Source organism: Anas acuta, chromosome 3 (genome assembly GCF_963932015.1).
Source record: "Anas acuta chromosome 3, bAnaAcu1.1, whole genome shotgun sequence".
NCBI classification, from domain to species: Eukaryota; Metazoa; Chordata; class Aves; order Anseriformes; family Anatidae; genus Anas; species Anas acuta.
The window spans coordinates 24,358,245-24,379,693 of NC_088981.1; the positions used below are offsets into that span (position 1 = coordinate 24,358,245).

At 41.4% G+C, this 21,449-nt stretch overlaps 1 protein-coding gene across 1 annotated transcript in view; it reads left to right on the plus strand.

The window, feature by feature from the left end:
* KCNK1 (potassium two pore domain channel subfamily K member 1) overlaps positions 1-21,449 on the plus strand; it is a 34,052-nt gene that overhangs the window by 5,881 nt on the left and 6,722 nt on the right. The window lies entirely within an intron of this gene.

The window sequence follows — 21,449 nt, forward strand, 5'->3', positions numbered from 1 at the left end:
AAGGAACTTAAGTTTAAAAAACCAGCCCCACCGACAAACCCCTCAACTGTTCTGAGTTTGGATGGGGAAAAAATCAAATTGATACAAGTTTTATAAATTATTGGTATTAGCCAAAGTTAGTAAACTTTTGGGGAAGGCTAGTAGGCTCCATGCTGCAGGATGCAAGCTGCTCTTTAGCTAGCAGAGATGACAACTGCAGCCAGCAGCCTGGTCATATTACCTCTTGTGTGGCTGGGACAAAGTTCTTGTCTTCTCTACTGAAGCAGACAGTAGCAGAGAGGAAATCCGTGTGTGTCCTGTCTCATGTTCCGGGCCAGCTGGTGGTTCCTGGTTTCTCATGTGAGCACAGCCATTGGCTGTGCCAAACTCCTGCTCATGCATGCCAAAATAAAGGGCAACAACAGTAGCTCTAATCTAATGTTTATGCTTTCCAGGCCAAGGAGTAGTAAAGACTATCTCCTGGCAGAAACCAGAGAAGCCAAGGAGTAGTGTTACTGTGTTATTGCTCAGAGCAATGCTGGCTTGTGCTGGATGAAGCGCCTCTCTTACCTGCTCTGTCCTTGCTTTTGCATCGCACTGTGCTGCCTGCCTTGCTAAGTTCCCGGGGATGAGGAGCTAACCCAGCAGCTTTCCACACTGGAAGGACTAATACTACCGCCTTTCTTGTCCTTCCATTTCAGGTCTGAGGTCACTTTTCCTCTAATGAAGGAGAAAATAATAATAAAGAAATTAATAAAACAGCCCATTGAACATAGAGTATAGCTGACGTCAGGACTAGGTTGATGGTATTCTGCCCTGGGCTTATGAATCAACTCTTTTCATAAATGGTAACTTTGCTATTTCTCTATTTTTTTCCTAATTCTGTTGTTTTAAAACTACATGTCATAGACAGATTATATGGCCTCTAGTTACTCTGTTATTATTTCTAATTATTACTCTGCTTGCCTTTATTTTGTTCTGTGATATTTACGTCCTTATTGAAAAGAAGAGTAATATCTCCAAAAACTTGCCTTTTATTAAAAAATTTGTAATCCTTTCACAAAGTTGGAATTTTTACTACTGCTCTGCTGACATCTCTAGATTGATTCCTAAGCCAGAAGTTATGTACGCCTTCAGAACAGGACTTCTAAAATGCATGCATTTAATAACCAAATTCTGCAGTTCCTAGCCATTGTTGAATAGGATTTTCACTTGTATGTGTATGCAACTTAAAATACCTCTTTTTTGAAATATCTGGTTTTTCTTGTTTTCATTTATCTATTGGCTGTTTTTTGTTCTGTGTTTCATTTTGACCCGTAGCACCATTGTTTTAACCTATGCTTTATTTTGATAGAAGAACATGATGATCCAGGGAGAAATTTCTGGTTTAGCCACTGCTCCAAGTTAATTATGAATTAGGCCACAAGCTGCTAAGTCATATGGAGACCAAAATGTCCCTTGGCATGTGCAGAAGTGGAATTTTGGCAATCAGAAAAAAATGGGATACCTTTGTGAGTTTCAATGAATTCATGATTAGAGAGTAGCAATAAAATGTTTTTTAAGAGTTAGCTACTTAAATTCCTACTGCGTCTCTGTATCTGATTTCAGCTGCTTGTAGGTTGATATTTGTACGAAATTTAACTGTAGCCCTAGAGTGGTTACTAATGATGACCCAGGAGACCCTATGAGAAGTGTCACTGTGTTTTTCTCTAAAGAACCTAGCTAAAATCTTTTATAAGATTGTCCTGACAAGAAATGCAAAGTGATCTGTTTAAGAAACAGGACAGAAAGAAATGAATAAAACAAAGCTTTTCAAGTGGCTGTGCTTCAGAAAAAATGTCAGAGTGGCTTTTGCAAGAACAGGGATTTTATCTCCCTTGGAAAGAAAAAGATACACGTTCATCTCTGAAAGTAGCAGATGAAAACTTGGAGGAAAACCTCATATGAATCAAAGCTGTCACCAGACTACAGACACAAAACCACTGAGTGTTACCACAGTCCGTTTTCTCAAACGATTTTTGTACCAGTAGTTTAAGCAGCTTCAGAAGTCATCACAGCGTCTTTGAGGCATTGAGGCAATGCAGACACAGAAGCAGGGAGATGACCAGGGAATATACAGCCTGGTCTCGCCTGGGAGACAGGTTTTGTCAGCAGAACAAGCCAACCCAGCAGTCTCGGTACCACTCTGCTTGGGTGTGAGAAAGCAGAGCTGCTCCCTCTGACCAAGCTGCATACTATTTACCAGTAGGAACTTCAATAACAGCTTTCCATCTTTCTCCTAAAAATCGTGAGTCTAGGCTGATGTTAAGCTGACACGGAGTAGAGACTTTCTGCATTCTTTTTTGTCATCTACTACAAAACAAACTTCTGGAGTAGCCAGAACTTCTATGCAGAATGTTTTCAAGCAAAACTCAATAAACGGAAACTTAATCCTAATGATACATGAATCTAAGTTCTAAATTTTGGCTTTTACAGATGTAAATTCACTTCAAGCAGCACTTAGATTGTGGGACTTTGTTTCTTTGTTGTACTGGCTCTACAGTTCTATTATGGTGGTTCTATTATGCTGAAATGAGTATAAGAGGAATACTTTTCCCAAATCAATATGAAAATATTTTATTTAGTCACTAAATATGATCCATCCAGTGTTTACAGTAATGGAACTGCATTTAGCTGATATTGATATGACTGTATGCCATTAATTACAGAATTACAGAATTTCTAGGTTGGAAGAGACCTTAAGATCATCAAGTCCAACCTCTGACCTAACGCTAACAGTCCCCACTAAACCATATCCCTCAGCTCTACATCTAAACGTCTTTTAAAGACTTCCAGGGATGGTGACTCGACCACTTCCCTGGGCAGCCTGTTCCAGTGCCTAACAACCCTTTCGGTAAAGAAGTTCTTCCTAAGATCCAACCCAAAACTCCCCTGGCGCAACTTAAGCCCATTCCCCCTCGTCCTGTCACCAGGCACGTGGGAGAACAGGCCAACCCCCACCTCACTACAGCCTCCTTTAAGGTATCTGTAGAGAGCAATAAGGTCGCCCCTGAGCCTCCTCTTCTCCAGGCTGAACAAGCCCAGCTCCTTCAGCCGCTCCTCGTAAGACTTGTTCTCCAGGCCCCTCACCAGCTTCGTCGCCCTTCTTTGGACCCGCTCAAGCACCTCGATGTCCTTCTTGTAGCGAGGGGCCCAAAACTGAACACAGTACTCGAGGTGCGGCCTCACCAGAGCCAAGTACAGGGGGACAATCACCTCCCTAGCCCTGCTGGTCACACTGTTTCTTAAAATAACAATTAGGGTACATATTTGTTTCAGCTTAAATACTTGCTGCAGCATTGGTAAAAGCTATGTGCCAGGCTTTTCATACAGAGGCATGCAGTGAGACTGAAAAGGATGAGCCCAAGGCTTGTCTCTCATGCTGTTGGGGAAGGAAACGTAGTCTGATCTACAGAAAAGGACACAACTACTAAGCCTGTGAGAATCCTGCCACAAGTGCACGTCCGCTATTGCATCTTCCTTTCAGCTGTGATGTGCTTAAGGGTAACACACGAGTATCCCGAAGCTAAGCAGAATACAGAATTGTGGGGCAAAGGTCTCCTGCGTCAAGGAAAAGGAGGCAGCTGGCTTGACAATGATTATAAAATTTACTGCTGTTCCCCAGATTCTTCTCCCTTTGGGTTATATGCAAAGATTAGATACGCACTCTAACTAGTTATTTTAAAATGCAAGAAGAATTCTTGGCAAGAAGATGCAAAAGTGGTAGACAACCTCAAATTATGACAGCACTTGCTTGCGTGGGGCTCATGCTTGCTCTTATCTTAAAGCCTGCACTGACCTCTCTCTTGTGTGATAGTTGGGCTTTTACTTTATTTGTTGTTTAAAGCCTACAAGGAAGATTCTGACCACATATTTTGCTAGGCTGAGCTTTTGAAATGTGATTGGCAGGCTCAGGCATTGTAATGTGCAATAGTAGCACCAAAGTCCAGAGGCAAGCTAGAGTGGATGCCCACCTTTGTGCTTTATACAGTTTGAAAAGGGTTTTGCTCCTTCAGAGTCACCAAATGCAAAGGCAAGACACATTCTGGTTTTGTCTCTCCCCTAGTAGGCTGGAATCATAGTAGGATTCATGGTGTTAAAGAAAGCTGTATTGGGAAACAGCAACAGTGTGCTCTGGAAGTAGCAATGTGTTCAGAGATAGGTTTGAAAAAAATAGTAGTAGCTCAAACGTTTAACTTTGGGACACTTCATTTTACAATCCTTTACATCTAACTTCATGAAAGGGGGAAAGAAGTCCTAAAAATATCTTCTTGTGTTAATGATTAACAGGAGAAGGCCATGAAATCTCTACTCTGTGTATTATTTAAGTAGCTATTTACCCAACTGTGTATTGTATGAGACAGACATAGGCCTACAGGAAATAAGAAAATCCTAAAGGAAACCATAGAACTTCCATTTCTTCTACAGCTTTGGAAGCTTTAGGGTATATGATTTACTAATGGGTAATTAAATTTTCATTTCACAGCATGTCTTGTTACTTACTTTCACAGTTACATTTTAACTTGGAATAGTGACGCAGTAGTACAGCTAAAAGGACTCAGACTCAGATGTGTCATTGTGTTACCATTTGGAAGTCCTAGCTACAGAAAACTGTAAGAGTGATGCACAGGAAGGAATGCAAAATGCTGTTAATCATCTGAATGGTTAGTATTGGGCAATGAAGCTCTTCTGTGTAAGAGCCTGTTTAATTCACCTGTGTGTGTAAGCTTGTCTGTTGAGAAATCAAGGTTCACAACCTGTCTGCAGCTCCTGTTGGGCAAACAGACAGCTCTGAACATTGCCTGACGTTGCGTTCTGTGAATCAGCAGTGCACATTGATAAGACAAGAGAAAATCTAGGGATAGGGCAAGCTCCTGCCTTACTTCATTACTGGAGTTATTACACATTTATGCCTATATGTAGTGCAAAAATAAATCTTTATCTCTCAGATCTTTCCATGCAGCCATTTGTACTACTTGAAGCCTGTTGAATGTTCAGGTCATGCTTTCTGGAGTAACTGCTACCTGACAACTTTCTGTGCTGCGTAGAGGAAAATGTCACTTATCCTAGAAGTTGTTGGTAATAACAAATCTCAGCCTCAACTAAAAGAAAGGAATTCTTTCAACACCATAAACAGCGGTTCCAGATATTAGCCTTGCATTATACCATGTCCTTAGATGTCACAAGGGAGATGGTGATAATCTCTCAAATCTCTGAACCACCTTCTAGAAGTAGATGCTGAAGCACGTGTGTAACAGGAACTGCTTTACTGGCTAAAGCACTTTCTGTCCCACAAGTAAAAGAACAGAAGTGTTATTTCTGTATGCACTTTGCAAAAGGATAAACTGAGGCAAAGAGAAAAAAGCAGTTGTGAAAGTTAATGTAAGCCATTAGTATGGCTGAGAAGAGGAGCCTGTGAATTTTGTCTTGCAGCTCTCTGTTCCTCCTGCTAGGTGCTAGGTCATGTTTCCCTACAGTAAGCTGACTTTTTCCATCCCGCAGATGTGCTTTAGCATGCTTTCATTTTCTTGCATTGGATGGTTGGGTTGGTGTTTGGTTTTTTTTTGTTTGTTTGTTTTCAATTTTGTTTTGGTTTTTGGTATATTTTCGTATTGTTTTAGTAAGAGTTTCTCTGCTCAGTAATAATAGTGAAAATTGCAGCTTCTTGAATAAGGACTTAGAGAAGCCATATCAAAATCTGTAATATGCATTTCTGTGTCTTCTGCAGAGACTCCAGAAGCACTGCCACTCCCATCTAGGAAATAGTTCAGTTGTGTACTCTGTGCAGAAGACAAGATGGTTATCAGTTAATGCAGCCCACACAACTTATCAAAAGTGTGAATAGCCTTTGTGGGAAGAAGGCAGAGTTTGTTCTGCTTTAGCATGCTGGTTACCTCTCCTTATATCTAGTAGAAAGTTTGCCCAGGGTGAGGTAAACCAAAATGTGCTGAGCCTACCAAACAACCCTGCCACTGGAAGGAAAATATCTTGGACTGTTGACTCCCAGTGTGTGGTGCAGCCTTCTTCCCTGTGCCAGCTCTGTTGCTTCCTGGACCACAGCAGTAAGCCAGCTCAGCTTATCGGCCTAGAAGAAAAGTAGGTGCTTTCTGCAGGATTAGTTTGCTCCAAGTTACTGCAGTCAGATAAGCTACAACCAATGCAAGAGGGGTAGAGCCACAAAGGGAAAAGGATCTTCTTTCTCAGCTGCAACTCTTAGATCAGATATTTCACCTAACAAATTGGTGAAAGCATGGGAAGGATCAGAAATGCGTGGCCAGATCAACAACAGGTGTAAAAGGAGCTGGCAACCTAAGAATGTGTTCCTGTAATGATGATGTATCTGACAATTGCTCATTGCCCCTCGTGAAGGAGCAATATTTCAAGCAAGATTAAACTGACAGCTAGCAAAGCTGAAAGAAGCTCCTCTTTGTTGATAGAGATGCTGCCTCTGACATATTTCCACACCTTGCTAGGACTCTATCCACTACCCCAGGTACACACATCTTAGGGGGAGCTTTATTTTTACCCTGCTAGGTAACTAGCATTATTTGATAATTTGTCATTTTTGAATCTAATACAGAACTAATGCAGTCCTACCTTTGTGTTTAGTTACCGTAACTAGTTCATAAGTCCTGATCCTTGAAAATTACAAGAAACTCGATGTTTGCATAGGGCCAGGCTCTTGCAAAGAAATACCTCTCTTGAAAAGATGTGCTAACTATCAATTTGCACATTGCTGACCCTGGCTCTTCACTGCCTGTCTTTATTTTGGAATCACCAGCCAGTTTATCACCTTCTTCCCCTGCCAGTACATTGGCATCTGAGAGCTGCCATTTACAGCATCCCACGTAGAGCCTTTTTCTTGATGGCCTTGGTTTGCAAATGCAAGCACTGATAGGAAAGTGCTGAATGTGAACCCCCCACACAATTCAGTCTTTCAGGCTGGGCAGATGCTCAGCAGGTTGATGCATATGCTGCCTTAAGGTACTGGGGCCTGAGGAAACGGGACCCAGAATCATTGATCGGTGTTGATGGTCTTGGTCTGATGCAGTAGGTCCAGAATTATGATGGAGCACTGCATTTTTGATGAATTGCCCTATGGATTTAATGTTGCCTGCTTTCACTGTGTGCAGGGCTATCTTATTCTGTCCCCGGGAGGCTAGGATGATATATTTTCACTAGGTCAATCATACTATAGTTGCAAGAATTTCTGAAGATATCATATACCCTACCAGGAGGCATTTTGCTAGCAAGCTGGAAAAACGTTCACCATCTTAAAACAAATTGCCATTAATCTAAACAGACAATAATAGTGTTTGAAACCCCACAGCATTTAAATTGCTCTATCTTAATGTTGTTGGCTAAATGTCTTGTGTCTGTAGTTTGCCTTTCTAAACACTACATTGTGATTTATTTCTAAAGAATTTCTAGTTAAAGCTGTCTACAGTTCCTCTTATGAACAGAAATAGTATGTGCAATTACAGTGCTGCTCTTTTCTTCTATTGTCCCTGTATTTGTTGGTAGGGCATACAGTTGTGATTATGCTGGCTATCCTGATTCCAGTGTGATTAATTTAGTTCATGGTTCCTGCAGTTGGTGTTTGCTGTATGGGCTGTCCTAAATGTGTGAATGATTCAATACTCAATATCTGTAAAATCTGTTTACAGTTCAGTAAGCCAGCTTTCAACAGTTAAAGTATTTCCCCATTGGGTCTTGTAAATTAATGTTCTGTTTTGAATGTGAAAGTGTGAGTCTGTTCAGCTAGGCTATATTTGGATGGCAGAGTACCATCAAACATCGTGTTATGGACTTTGATTTGGAATAAACTATCTCATCTGAAAGATATTTCACTTTGGCCATTGATTAAACTTTGTCTTTTAATTTCAGAAGTGATAAGGATTACTTTTTAAGTTAGGAATGAATATTCCAGGTGGAACATACCTTCCATAAAACTGGAGATTGATGCGCTCTAACTGTGTATTTCGGTTAGTTGGTTCACTGATTTCTGCTAGTTGTGTTGATTTGCATCTGTTTTGCTCCACATACTGTTGAATCCTTCATATTTCTCAGGAACAGCTATTAAAAATAAAGGTAGGGATATGACTTATTTGTATGCAAATGCATTATTGTGTCTGATTGATGTAAGCATGAAATACTGAATTATCTTACAGACATATGTAAGGACTATGTGTCTTCCTCTGTCAACAAGGGAGCTGATGCTAGTAATTTCCCCAAGCTCCACATGTCAAATCTACAAGATTAGAAGTATACATTCCTATTCCCCTGCTGTATTTTGTAGATAATACTTTCTTCTATGTGAGGTTGTGTTTTAATGCAAAGATGCTGCTTACAGGTTTGATTTTAACTTTCCTGCATGAAATTGCTTAATTTTTAATGTTGTGTGATAATTCTTTACTGCCCACAATACCAGTTTCATTCACTGTTTTCACGTCCTGTTCTTCCTGATGGTCCAATAAAGCAATTTTTGTTTCAGAAGTGAAGGTGGGAAGCATACTAATTTGCAGCTGGTTGTTTCTTTTTATTCCCAGCTGGTTGGAAGAACAACTGTGGCTCGTTTCAGTGCAAGAAATGATAACATAGCAAAACCAGATAGGTATTCTTCACTAATTAGATGTGATGAAAGCACTGCAGTAAGTGCCACTGCAACACATTTAAAGCTTGTGACACCTCCCAAGATGGATTTGGAATGGCACCAGGTGCCTGTTACCAATTTTAGAAACCTCTTCCCACTACACAGTACCAGACTTGTTCTCTTCAAGCTGAGTACCATACTGCACAGGTGCTGGGCTCATCAGTGGCAGCTGGCACATCCCTGTAGTATGTGCATAAACAAGGTCTTTCAAGTGGTGGAGGCTGAAGTAATTGATAGAACTTTAAAACCTGTTACAGAATGATTAGCAGAGGTAGGGAAAGAGAAAACTACAGCATGAAATGGAATCATGGTTCCAGACCTTTCCCAAGAAAGAAAAAGCTCTATCTTCTGCCAGTCTCTTCAGAACGTGTTTATCTTCTCACGTTCATTGAAATGAAATGCTAAATGCATTTCTAAGCTGCTAAAATGAATTTTTATGTAGGGGATATTGTTGCAGTCTGCCATATCTATAGACAAAATCTAGAAGTATTACTGTTGTGTTAAACATATCACCTTTATGCTATAGACAAGATGAAAGTCTCATCGAGCTTTTTACTAAATGAACACATGAAACAAAAAGATCATGTGCAAACTAATGACTAAATCTAGTCAAAAATGTCACTTTCTTTCCTGGTCTCTCTGCCAAAACATTTTCCACGTTAAGGTTTTTCTTTCCAACATTGGATATTCAAGGATGCGAATCCTAGGAAGAACTGCAGAAGGGTTTGTACCTCTTTTCAATACCTTGAAATTGGTGTTGACAATCTTAAGAAGGTTTTTAATGAATCCATTTCTTTACATATTAATCTTGGTGATCTGTGGCTTCAAAAAACCATTATTGTGGGAAGGTTGCTGCACATGTGTTGCTAAACAGAATACAAAAACCCTTAACAAAAGAGAAGCACAAAACCTTGCCTTGTTTTCTAACATTTCAGAGGACCACAAGTAGACCTTCCCTAGTAGAGCCCGTTCACATTTCTTTTTTTTAATCAAATTTTAGTTTCCCAGGCAGAGTTTGTTCTGTCAGGAAATATTCATAATAAAGTAATCTGGTGGGGGGCCCCACTTTGATACAGATTTTTGACCATCTGTTGCCTAGCGGGCAGGTAAACCAATAAAAGAATAATTGGAATTTTCCTTGCTGAAGTCTCAGAGGAGCCCTCAGGAAGTCTAACCTTGCTTTTGACCTGTTGGAGTTGGCTTTTATTCAGCAGACTTTCGTCATTTTCATCTTTTTTTTTCCCCCCATTGAAAAATGAATCCTAGGTTTCATGGAAAATAGCTGTTGATACAAGAGATGTGTTTCATTACTTATGCTAACTGCTTGCTAGAGGCAGATCTAAATATGATGCTCTGGTTTTGGATAGGTATTTCTAGAAATATGCTGTTATTGAGAGGTCGGGGGAGGAAAGGGGTGCAAAATCCCAACCCGAGATGGATCCTAGTTTGATTGCAGTTTAACCCTTATAGGATCTTAAGTCCAGGATAACTCTTGAGAGGACCCGAATTCTAGTATACAGACTTCAGATTTAGAGAAAAAAAAAAAAAAGTTAAAATAAAATTGTTTTTAAGGTAAAACCAAGCAAACCTAGCAATGCACACATCTTTTGACTACCATCTGTGACAGAACTGAAGCCCAAATGCTTCCTCAGAGGTTTAGCAGACTTCTGTCTGCTGAATGTGCTCACATATTTAGTCTTTGTTCCTGCATTGAGCACTGTTTGAAGCCATGCACACAGAGTGTGAAGTCTTTAATGACACTGCTCCAAAAAGCATGATTGAAGCTACCAGGACTGCGAGAACACAGGTCCAGCCCACACAAACCTCATACCAGGCCGAAGGTTTAGCTTGTCATAACAAAAAGGTCCAGAATGAACAGTTTTGTAGGCACTGTGTAGCTTACTGTGGGGCAGTAGAGTTTAAAAAATCTGGTTTACTGTTCAAACAGGGTAAGTGGGAAAGCTCTGCCAGCTGAATGCCTGGGGTGCCTAAGCTTGTCCTACAGACTACATGTCCTTTCTAAAGGTGTGCTTAATAGCCCAGGAAATGGGTTATATGCCTCACCTGGAGTCCTGCCACCTTTGTCTCACACACAGCAGGTCCCTTTCTGGTGGTGAGCAACGTGTGCTTTCATGTAGGCTGTGCCAGAAAGGTCTAACAGTTCCCTTGGGCTGATAATGTACACTGCACTCCCATGTAATGTATCCAGGCAGGGTTAGGGAGATGCAGATCTGCTGTTTGTGTGGCTCTAGTACAGTGCAGCCTTTTACCAAGTAGCATCAGTACCGGTCAGTTCCTTAGAGCCACTGGTGTGTGAATGGGTTCAGCATTACCATTGCTGCTGTGCAGTTGTAAGGTTTTTTCACTACTTTAAATAGAAGCCATAGGTAATAACTGACTAAAACAGCAGTCACTGTGAATTATCAAACGTTACCGCTTGCTAGCCTTTCAGTTTGCCCATCCAGCTCTAATCTTTGCATCAAGTCACATGGTGTGATGAAGGAGACATAGAGTGAACCTTGTGGTGGAAAGAAGTGTAGGATATTGTATTAGAATTAAAAAAGTATAAGCACTCCCTTGGGTTGGTGCTGAGTTTCATCTAATTTCTCCTCAGTTTATGGAATGTCCTTGTATGTTCTTGAGAGCTGTGGTTCAGGTAGCCTCACAGTGTGAATGCTGTCGTCACTCATCTTGCATCACTGTGTTTGAGTCATGATGGCAATTCAGAAACTTTACTTTAGAGAAGTGAAGGGCTTTCATACAAAAACCTGGAGCCCATCAGAAGAGGAAATGCTTTCTGTCTAGGGAGCTATACTCTTAAGATGCTCTGTCAAGGCCCTGCAGAATATGAATGCAGGAGGTGATGCTAGAGGAGCATCAATTAAATTTAAACTCTGAAAGAAGCTGAGGTCTGCCTGATTCCTTGGTCCCAAGTCAGTGCATCTGCAGTAGTGTTTTGGTTCAGGTCAGGCATGCAGTGCCACAAGTTCCTGGATCGTTTCTGCTCGTGGTTCACACTGTGGGCCAGTCTTGGAGCATGCAAAGTGGACTCCTCTTCGATTGAACAAAGCTGAAGGAGGTAGTCTTGGAGAGCAGCAAAGTGCACCTCACCTGTTAATGTACATCCAGTCTTCATGAACAAAGTAGAGCAAACCTGAAGGTAAACCCTCACTTACAATGATGACCTTAGGTCCATGCAACTGATTGTTCCACTGTAACACGATAAGTGTGGGCATATAATGTGAACAAAGTGGCCCTAGAATTCTTACCCCCTCCCCCCAATTCTTTCTTCCATTGCTATACTTTATATTCCAATAGTGAAAATAATTGGTTCTGGACAGAAATTGATAGATACTTGATCCCTTAAGTAATTTGATCAAATATAGTTTTTTTCATGAAATTGAGATGAAATTTTTAAAATAAGACCTCAACTCCTGTTTCACTCAAATTATTTTCCCATTTTAAAGGGCTTGGTTTTCTGACAAATCAAACACAAAAACATTTTCTTCATCATGGCACCTTGTTTCTCTGACTACCTCTTTAGAGAGTAGAGAGTTAGCAAAATTATCACATTTTAATAGAAAATTACCATCTGTAAATAAAAATTTTAAATCTCCCTGCCTGCATTGGCTTCAGCTTTTCTCTCAGACATTGAAATGATAACAGGGTACTTGTACTGCTTTGTTTTGTCACTTGAATTTAATTGAAAAATGCCTTTAACACCTGTTCTTATGTCAGTGTTTGTGGATTATGAGAGTAGCTAACTCACAGGTGGTGCATGGTGACAGTATTTTCATCAGTTTCCAAGAACGTACATTTTTTTCCTAGTTTGAAAATATATTTATAAATTTCCAGCTCCAAGTGAGAAAAAAAAAGATTAATAATAATTCATATGAAAGTATGCCAGAATGTGGAGACAGAAAAATTAAAGGTTATTTGTGCTTTATTGTCAGTTGTTCTTAATGTTCAAAGTGGCAATAGTTCCTCTTGTACATAATTGATACAGGAGGAAAAAAAAAAAAAAAAAAAAAAAAGGAATTGCAAAGACATGCCCAGGACACAACATTCACTTTTCCCATCTTCTTCCTATATATAGAGGTGTACAGCAACCTTGATATCATACAGGGTACAGAAATTTCTTCTAGAACATACTTAGCCTGCTTTGGCAGCTAGGGAGGAACCAAGACAACAACCATCTTAACACATTTCCTAGCTCAAAAGAAGAAGAATGTTCCTTAGACATGCCTTGGACAAGAAATGGATTACTGATTAGCATGAATAATGCGAGGATTTCACTGACAGAATTTTGGAATTCCAAAATGTGCTTTGGAATTTGGGGGTTTCCAGGGCTGTGAGGCTGCAGAAGCTGAGAGCGTATCCCTCCAGAAACTTGTAAGTGGACTTATAATAGTGTGCACACACAAAAAGACACGAGTTATCGTTATCAGCAGATGGCACTGCATTTTTTCTAGAGTTAAAAATAAATAAGTAGATGCACAATGTATGTATCAATTTGCTGTCCGTTGGTATATTCAAGTGGAAAGCCCTAATGCACTCTCAACTTTCCTTGCATAATTAATGGCCACAGACGAGCCAGCAGGGTGCCCTCGGAGCAAAGAAGGCTGACGGTGCCTTGGGCTGCATTAGGAGGAGCGTTGCCAGCGGGCCAAGGGAAGTGATCCTTCCCCTCTGCTCAGCACTGGGGAGTGCTGGCTCCACGTCCGGGCTCCCCAGTGCAAGAGAGACATGGGGCTGCAAAGATGAGGGAGGAACAGGAGCACCTCTCCCACAAGGGAAGGCTGAGAGGGCTGGGACTGCTCAGCCTGGAGAAGAGCAGGCTCAGGGGGGTTGCATCAATGTGTGTGAACACCTAGAGGGAGGCTGCAAAGAAGATGGAGCCAGGCTCCTTTCAGTGGCACCCAGTGCCAGGACAAGAGGCAGTGGGCACAGAAGAGCACAGGGAAGGCCCTCTGAACACCAGGTCTCACTTCTGTGCTGTGGGTAACAGAGCTCTGGCACAGGCTGCCCAGAGAGGCTGTGTGAGAGGCTCCTCCTGGGAGATCTCCAAAAGCCTCCTGGATGTGGGGCTGGGCAGCCTGCTCTGGGTGGCCCTGCTGGAGCAGGAGTTGGGCCAGGTGGGCTCCAGAGGGCCCTGCCAGCCTCAGCCCTTCTCGTTCCCAGTCACAAATTCAGCCTCACATTTTTTCATTAAAAAAAAAAAAAAAAAAAAAAAAGTCATTACTCCTTTTGCTCTTGGCATAAGAAACTTTTTTGTTGGTTTGTTTTTGTTTGTTTATTTGTTTGTTTTTAGTCAACAATTGTCATTCTTTCTGATAGTGGATAGCTTAAGTCTGAATATGTAGCCATAACCTCATGACCTCTGTCACACTGGGTATTTAGGGTGACGCATGTCATGTTGGTCAGGATGGGAATTAAACCTGAGTGATTTGCTGGGTCTGATGCAAATTGGTTTAAACAATTCCAAATATAAAAAACCGTAAAGTGAACTGCTCCCCTTAAATCGTATGGGGAGTATCTCTTGCTCTCCTTCAAACATTTTCCACGGCTTTATTCATCAGCCTCCCCTTTTCCCAGCATCTGTGGATAGAGTTTGTAGCCCCGTTTCTTTCTTTGGATGGGTAAAAATATTGTTTCCTGTGTAGGAACAGATGTGATAGACGACATGATTTGCAAGCTATAAATGTTCTGATGTACAGCTGTTCTGGTAGAAGTTGGTTTTGAAGCTACCTTTGAATATAGATGCCTGTATTTACATGCTATCGGGTTGATATTTTGGGTTCAGATGTTCCTGACAGCTGTCCAAGTTACTCATACAATCAATCTAGTTATAAAACTGACAGTGTTCAAAGCCATTCTACCTTTCTTGGTGCAGCAAATGACATTAATGAGGTTATTATATGAAGCAGTCCTTTGAGCTAACTCCAAACTCAGCTGGCAGGACACTGGTTGTGAGGAATTAGTGGTCGTGGGCACTGATGACTGACGGCAGCAAAAAAGTAGTCTCATAAGGAACTGAAATTGTGTACACACAGTAAGTACATGCAGATCACTATGTTGGAATCTCTTTTTGTTTTGGAAGAAGTCCCTTGACACGTCCCTGTAATAAATATCACACTGAAATCGTAACTAGAAATTGGCAAAACAGAATTTGGTCTTTTGAGAAGAGATAAGGTGAGAAATCATTGTGAAGAAGAAATAACCCTTGAGGTTAATTTAATTGTTTAAATACTCTTTTACCACTTTTATTCTAGCAAGGTTTGAGGGCTACGTCATTGGAGGGAGCTGGAACAGCACTGAATCAGATCACTTTGGCTGGAGGTTTAAATCGCCCCTCCTGGTGCTGTGTGAGGATGGATGTAATGACTGCTTTCCTTCATGGCAAAACTGGTTTTAGAGGTTTCTGCCACACCCTTCATCACCTCCCTAATTATGCTGATGCAGCTGTTTGAGGACAGCATTGTACGCTTTAATTAGTGAAATGAGCTAGGTTTCAAACAAATTTCCTTCTCACTTTCCCTCATTTTTTCCATGCAGATTGTTTAATTAACACAGTTTACAGTGCATCTTCCTCCTCCTTCTTCCAGTGCACACAAAACCAGTTCCATTAATGACTCAACTGAGGAGGCAGCAAAATGTGACATCCAGATGAATTTCCTCTGCTTAAAAATGCCCATCATAGACTTTTTTTTTTTCCCCTTCTCCTTTCAGCCATGTAGGGTAGCCTGGCTGGAAATCAGGGTTCTCAGGTTTGTTCACTGAAATGGTGTTGGTGACCTCTCTAATTTTCACTCCTGCTTTTTCACATAAAACTCTGTTTTAAATGTCTTGTTTTAATGGCTTTGCTGTGTCTCAAACCTGACTAAAAGTCATTTCTAGCAGCACAACACTACTGATTTGCACTGTCTTTTTTAAGCTATGGACAAATTTTCATGTCTTTTACAAGTCTTTTAAATTCTTCTTCCCACCTGTGATACAGGGAAGAGAGGCTTACCTGCAATGGTGCGCTAAAATGCTAGTTAACTACCTGCCTATCTGCCATCTCTAAAGTTGGTAACTTATGTCCTTCCCAATGCATGCCTGATAGAAGTAGAAAAGTCAAAATCACTTTCCTGAAAGACAACTTGATTCTCAGCAGATGCTTTGCCATGTACAGATATACTGCGTAATGCGGCATGTCTTTGGAATTGCTTTCATTCTGTATAGTAGGTGACTTTTGCCTGCTAATTTATGGCCCAGTCAACTGCTTGACTTTACATAAAATTCCTAATCAGCTACTTTAATCGTGTTGTTGATATGAATTCTGTAGGGCAAGTTTCTGATCACTGGTTACTGCTATGCTCCTCCTTGCAGTAGAAAAAGTACTTGAAACTTCTATGTGATCTCTCTGCCACATGGGTCTGCCATCAGCTGACATTTCCCTTTGATTTCGGAGGGTTATAGGCCAGTTATGAAGAAGGATGTATTTCACTGTTTAACACATGGAAAATGTCAAAGGTTTATAAGAACAACTGTGCAGAAATTACGTAAATGTAATCTCTGGCCTCCATCATCATCATATTCCAGTAAGTCATGTTATGCTTGGGATGAATGAAAAAGGCTTTTACATGACTTTAATATGTAGCACACAATTGCCTTCGTCTGTTGGGGCGTTCGGAGATTGTAAGCAGACTTGAAAGGGATGATTTCTCTTCAGGGATACTGACTCAAAGCAGCAAAAGGATGAGTGTGTGTGTAGTGTTGTGCCACCACGTTTGGGTTGGGTGTTATGACTCTGCCACCTGGACATGCCAAGGGTGGCCCGCTCCCTGCCCTGAAGAGCTTGGTGCTGTTGGCGTTGCAATGGGTCACCTTGGGCAGGGGGACCTGAAGGAGCAGTGGCTTGGCAAAACACAGGGTGGGGAGAAGAACACCACCTGGCAGAAGCAGACAGACAACACAAACTCATTAGCTGGCATTGACTGATTAAGTCATGAAAGGAGAGGCGTGGGCTGGGATCTCTGGGCTGGCCCCGTTCTCATGAGAGCGATAATGGGCAGCCAGTGCCCATGGGTCTAGCAGGGGCAAGGGAAAGGGCCAGTCCTGCAGCCTGCTCACACACCTGGGCTTCATCACCACAGCCTGAGAGAGGCTGGCCGGGGGAAGCTTTCTGAGGGCTGCTGTTTCTTAACAGAAGGAAGTCTGATTACTTAATGAGCTCCAGGAGGGACTGAAACTATGAAGAAACAAAGCAATGATGATGGTACAGAACTGTTTAGCTAGGTCAAAGGCAGTAACTGAGAAAGATGAAAGTTAAAACACAGTGCCAACAAGCACCAAGCTAACACAGGGTAGAAGGGTTTTATGGAATGGTTGTACATGATGCTGGGTTTGACATAGTCTGCTAGGAGTTGGATGGTCTTGTGAGCTACCTAGGGGCTCTGCAAAACAAGCAAAGTGTTGTGGTTGTTGCCTTCAGGGGGCAGTGGCGACCTGGTTCAGGAACGGCACGGCGGCCAACCCCAGGCCGCTCGGTCCATCGGCTCACAGACACCAATGTGGTGGATGGCAAATGGCGTTTATTGTCGAGTCCCATGGGGTTATATACCCGAGGCCCATAGCATCACTTCCGCTTGCTTACAGCACAGGCCACACGCTACTGTCCATCAAGGGAGGGGCTCCACCTTCCCGTACATCGCGACATCTTCCGGCCACCAGACCCTAACTACCCACATGTGGTATATCAAGATGGAGGGAGAAAATATTTCTTACCTGGAATAGAATGATCTGAGCATCTCTTTGCGACAGAAACAATTAGATATAGAGAAGAATGAAGAGGAAAATAACTAATAGAAGAACTCACACAAGAGGGATATAAACCAATGAAAAGTGTAGAAAAGTCATGACCAAGCCTTTTTAGAAAGATATAAGAACAAAAGACTAACTTGAAAGACAGCAAATGACAAAGTAAATAGTTTATTGAACGTATAATTGACCTGTATAATTCCCTGCACCAAGATCAATATAAAGAGATTTAAGAATTGTAAATAACTTTTAAAACTAAGCACCTTTGTGGATTGCGGGGACATCCAAAATTACATCAGAACAGATACATATATTTTGTATATTTATGTAAACTTCTACCAGTTTAAGTCCTCCGAGTCATAAGAGGGTAAACGACTTTTAAGGAAAAAAAAATCCTCTTACATTAGCAGAACCGAAGCCCGACTATGCATGTCCTGTAAGGTTTTGCTCTTTGTCTGATCAAACACCAGATCAAACACCAGTCTGTGTCAAGAGGCTGAACTAGATGAACTGTTGATCTTATTAAATGTGGTAAATCCTGCTGGTCTTGTATGAGCTTCTTTGTGAGCTTCTTGAAGGACAACAGAAAGGATTGTGCATGAATAATATGTTTTTATCCCTGGTGTCATTTTGCTTCCGCACTTGAGCAGTTTATCTGAAGGTTTGGTTTTTCAAAGGTTAGTGCTTTTAAACAGGTGCTTGTGGTCTGATGTTCAGATTATACATATGAAGATATGGCACACTGTAAATCTTGTCTCTCTTATAATCAGTAATTATGAAATGCCGCGGAGATGCTACGTGGGCAATTTAATTCTAGTCACCCATAGCAAGTCTATCCAACTCCTCTCTGATAGATTAAAGAGACGTATTCATTTTAATAAGCAGAATATAAATAGTGAGCATGCTTTCTGTGAGCATCCTGTTCTCATAACAAAAATGATGTCTCAGGATTGCAATTGTAATGCTTCTGAGCATGGTAGTTTCTGCTGAAAAAGGCACACTGCCATACATTGTGTTATCTATTGTTAATGCAGAACCAGCGTACGCTAGGCACTTTATGGAGGGATCACAGAAAGCCATTTCCCTGAACAGGCTGCAGTGCAAGGAAGCAACAAACGGATGCAGGAGCAGAGATGGGAGGCAATCAAGTGCAAATGGCTGAAGGCACACATAGAGTGTTGTCTCCTTCCATGGATCTGTAATTTCTTGTGTTTTAATACATGGCTGTAGGCTTTTTGTTTGTTTTTTAATGACTTTTGTACAGCGATGGCTAAAGCATATAGGAATCTCTAGGAATGAGTCATGCAAGCAGTTTCATACTGGGAAAAAATATGGGCAATGTTCCTTCCTCCCTGCCACAGCCTCGTAAATTGTGACTGTTCTAGCTCAAGCTTTTCAGTGTAGTTATTCCCAACCAGTGACTCTGGATCCTGAGGAGCAAGCGCATGTTGATCCCTCCTCTGTTGCTGCTGGAAGATGTCATATTCTTACTGTGGCTGGCTGAAGGGAGTGTATAGTCTCTCCTTGGTCTGAAGCTGAAGCTTGCATTCAGCATTGCTATGCTTCCTGTTAAGAGATGAGGGATGCACAATCCCCTTTCTAACCTTTATGTGGTATGGCAGAACAGACCTTAGAAGGCAGCATCTGCTTTAGACATCTCAGCTAATTCTGTGAACTCAGAAAATTTTGGTAGGGGTTAGCCAAGAGGCTGGTCTGAGCACCCAATTTAACCAAACCTCGTTGCAAACTTTCCTGTAGTGAAGTCTTTAATTTTACACTTTCCTCTGAATCTGGGTGTATCCTGTGTAGCACCTGGAGAGATGATTTGCCTGTCCTTCAGGAATTATGAGAGAAGTGATAGAGAGGTAACAGCACCAGAAGCAGTCCTCACCGAGAAATGAGCTGATCACTGCTTGGGTCAGCACAGAGGCTGGGATTAAATTGCCATCAACCTGCCCTGTGCCCAAAGAACTGACAAATGCATCAGGGTTTTTTTATTTTTTTATTTTTTCTACACATGATACAGATATTTGCATTTAAATTAGTAAAAACTTGGATGAATTGTAAGGTTCAAGCATACATTAATTATAGGAACCTGGAGCTCATAAGGGCTTTTGTAGATCTGCAAGCTCAATTTCTGCTTGTCATGTATAGCTTCATGGTATAACAACATCTGTAAAGTTACCAAGCTTCATCATAATCTGGTTATGATGAATAACCAGGGCTCCATCCTAAACATAGCTGTGTTCCTTCCCTGGTATTGCATGTGTGTGGCTGTTGCAAAACTCTTCTCCGAAGGTTAGAAACCTTATTTCTAATTCCTAGTTTATATTTAGTTACGGCTACATCAAAACTGTTTGTTTGTGTGCTAACATGATTCTTCATCTGAAACATTTCTTTTTCCTTTGGTAGCACTTGTCTGCTGCTGCATTAACAAGGAGATAGTATATCAGTTTTCAGCCTCCATTCAGCTGTGTCAAGGAAGCCAACCGCTTCTATCTTTCACTCGTGGAAAAGTTTTTATTCCTCTGGTTGTTTCAGTAACCTTTCCCTGTTCTTCTGTCCATGTGAATTCATTCTTAAGCATGGATGTAGAGAATGAGATAGATTAGACCAAATGAGGTCTGCCCTATGTCTTAATCAAGTAACACATCTCTAGTGCTGTTTTACTGAAGCCCCTGTGATGTGATAAAGCATTGCAGTTGCTGTTTTCATGTTTGTATAACGTGAGTCAGTTTGATATGCTATGATCAACTCAAACACCCCTTTCTTTTCCTTGAAACTTGGAGTTGGTTACTTTCATTAAAAAAAAGAAAAAAAAAAAAAAGCTGTAAGAACCATAGGGCAGCTGGGCCATAAAATATCACTTGAAAATGAGTGGGATAAAATGTTAAGTGATGCACGCAGCAGACACCATCATAGTTTCACATATGGAATGATGAGATCTGCACAGATGAATACCTGGATACCTCTGAGGGGCAAGGCCCTGCCGTTCCGATAGACAGGGCCAAGAAGATGTCATCTCAGTTCTCACTCATGGTCAGAAGCATCAGCCAGATGTCCGGTATTACTAGGAGCAGAGTAAATCAGGAAGTGGGAAGTGTTGGAAGTGTTCTTGGCCAGTTTCTAAATCTGGTTCAGCTGTATCTGACATGCTCTGTGTGGTTCAGTTCTCTCATCTCAGAACACATACAGCAAACAGAAGGTGAACAAGAAAAAAGCCATTATGATCTTCTGGGGTTCAGAAGACTGAACTTAGATGAATTTTTGGTAGTCGTTAGAATTCAAATACAACTGAAGACTTGTGTCATAGATTTCTTCTGGTATGATTTTGTGTGTTGGAATGATACAATATCTTGCCCATCTTTCATTGTCTGGAAGCATCTCTGTGTATTAAAAAAAATATATATTACTTTTTCTTACTCTGCTGGAAAACTTAAAAGAGCAATACTTCTACTATTACATTCACTAATCTAGAGGAGAAATACTGGGTGTTCATATAAGAGGGGTAGCTCTCTATAGCTACCTGAAAGGAAGGTGTGGGGAGCTGGGGGTCGGCCTTTTCTCACAGATAACTAGTGATAGGAGTAGAGGGAATGGCCTCAAGTTGCGCCAGGGGAGGTTCAGGTTGGCAATGAGGAGACATTTCTGCTCAGAAAGAGCAGTCAGGCACTGGGACGGGTTGCCCAGGGAGGTGGTGGCGTCACTGTCCCTGGGGGTTTTCAAGTAAAGATTGGACATGGTGCTTAGGGACATGGTTTAGTGGGTGATATTGGTAGAAGGGTGATGGTTGGACCAGATAATCTTGAAGGTCTTTTCCAACCTTAATGATTCCATGAACAGTTGGTTTAATGGGGCAGAAGGTAGGAGGCCCCCAATTACTAGGGGGGAATACTGCAGAATTACTAGGGCCTGTCTGCACTTGCTTGGTATATCAGGATAAAGAGCTGCAACTACAAACAAGATTTCAAGAGAT